General features: G+C 33.2%; 3 non-coding genes across 3 annotated transcripts; all 3 read right to left on the reverse strand.

Moving 5' to 3' along the window:
- Positions 1 to 1,073: 1,073 nt before the first annotated feature.
- On the reverse strand, positions 1,074 to 1,171 carry LOC120172098. Its single transcript, XR_005520935.1, has one exon. It is a non-coding gene; the product is annotated as a small nucleolar RNA R64/Z200 family (small nucleolar RNA).
- Positions 1,172 to 1,231: 60 nt separating this feature from the next.
- On the reverse strand, positions 1,232 to 1,325 carry LOC120172097. The gene has a single exon (XR_005520934.1). It is a non-coding gene; the product is annotated as a small nucleolar RNA U54 (small nucleolar RNA).
- A 213-nt stretch (positions 1,326 to 1,538) lies between these two features.
- On the reverse strand, positions 1,539 to 1,620 carry LOC120172096. The gene has a single exon (XR_005520933.1). It is a non-coding gene; the product is annotated as a small nucleolar RNA Z199 (small nucleolar RNA).
- Positions 1,621 to 1,970: the final 350 nt, after the last annotated feature.

Here is a 1,970-nt window from a genome sequence, read left to right on the forward strand (position 1 = left end):
TGACAGAAGAATAATATTTTTAAAAAAAAATTAAGAGCATTTTAGTCAAAAACACCGATAATCCAACAATACCTAAGGGAAGTGAGGTAATGACATTCCCGGTAATATACCCAAAAAATTCACTATTAATAATAAAATATTACCAGGAATGACATTCCCGATTAACTAAACAGAGAATATGAATTTCATTCTCATAGGAATCCCACATTCCCCGAACCAAACAACCCCTGGTTACCTCCAAGCAAAACCCATGACCATGCTAACCCTTAAACCAGGTTCTTCCGAATCCAAGACCTTACAAATTTACTCACCATCAAAAGGTTGAGAAGGTAGAAAATCAAATTGCTAGCATGTTATCTTCTTCAATTATTCAGGCAAGCTAAAGTCATTCTGCTTTCCCTCGTCTATTTATATAAAAAAAGATAGTACGCAGATTTTTTTGAGTGGATTATATCAACATGACAGTCAAAAATAAGTATCACATTCCTATGATGGGTATCTGTTAGATGAACTTAATAAAGCAGTTAATTTTTCTAAATTTTATCTGTTGGATGAACTTAATGCCCTTTGATTTTACCAATACCCTGCTACATTTTAGTCTCTGATAAATTAAATATTTAACCCCTAACTTATAAAATTTGATTTAGTCTTTTATGATGATATTATAGTGTGGCTATGGAGGACCATGTGAACATTTAAAAATGGCCTTGCATACAGTTCAAACCAACCAACTGTTACTAAGACTAATGAAATATTTGGATCATATCATTTCAGCTACAGGGTATCTATTTCCGTGATGGAGTGACTATTGTCTAGGAGGCATATCTTGTAGAATTTTTGGGATTAACACAAATGTTAAAAAAGAAGCTCCAAGTGGTCACCAGAGGGTTTGGTAGAAAGATTATTCGATCTTTTAGAAGTTGGAAGTAAATTTGTTTCTGTTTTAAGGCCGCCACTAACGACCACACTGTCACAACAGATTTAAAAAAGGGAGAAACTTAACAGGCAGCTCCCATGGCCATTACCAACCTAGAAAAGGGAAGAAGATTTTTCTTAATCAATAATAAATCAAACCTCTGCTCAGAAAACATGAATATTCTTCTCATAGATTTTTAAACAAACCTCTGAAGTCTGACATGTGAATTTTATTCATAATTCATCACAGCAGAAGCATATGAAAACAATTACACAATAAAAAAGTATTAAAAAACAAAATAAAGAGTAAAAAATTAGCTCTCATTCATTGTCACAGAGTCGTCTGCTCATTTCTTCTAAAGATCGGAATAGCTTATATTGCCCATATTAGGCTAAATAATCTTAGAGCTAGTTCCATTACTTCCAAAATATCGCAAATAAAAAAACATCTTTTGAAGAAACTTAGTAAACCTGCAATAAGATTTGAGATCATAGTTTGGTGTAATGAATGTCGGTCAAAGTTAAATCAGAAACACGGACCAATTAGAAGCTCTTCATATCTCCAAATCCGAAGAACATTTCAAGAGAAAATGAGAATTTTGAAAAGAAAACATGAAAAGAACGATCATCAGAGACTTAAATACAAGTAATCATGGAGTTATATCCGATATTATTGTTGCAGTTTTCTTTTCTCATCAAATGATCGTCGAATAATACGAAATAATAAAAAAAGAATAGCATTTATGTAGAGAGAGAAACCACAATCTCGATTAGAAAGCAAGTAGGGGGAACAGAAGAAACCATAATATTGGAATGCAGATAGAAGAGGAAGGTGGCTAATGATCGCGCTTGCCTGCTTATTTATACAAGAAAGAGGAATACGAGAAGCCCTAAACTGAAACGCCTGCGTTTTGGGACAAGGGAATTGTAATGGGTTGAAGTAATGAATAATTGAAAATGGGTCTATTAGTCTGTTTGGGCCGGAGTGTTTAAGTTTCAGCTCTTCCTATTGGGCCTAATTTTATGTTATTATTTTCCTTTTTTTTTAATTTTAG

The sequence above is a fragment of the Hibiscus syriacus genome, unplaced genomic scaffold (assembly GCF_006381635.1).
Source record: "Hibiscus syriacus cultivar Baekdansim isolate YM2019G1 unplaced genomic scaffold, ASM638163v2 tig00111841_pilon, whole genome shotgun sequence".
Lineage (NCBI taxonomy): Eukaryota > Viridiplantae > Streptophyta > Magnoliopsida > Malvales > Malvaceae > Hibiscus > Hibiscus syriacus.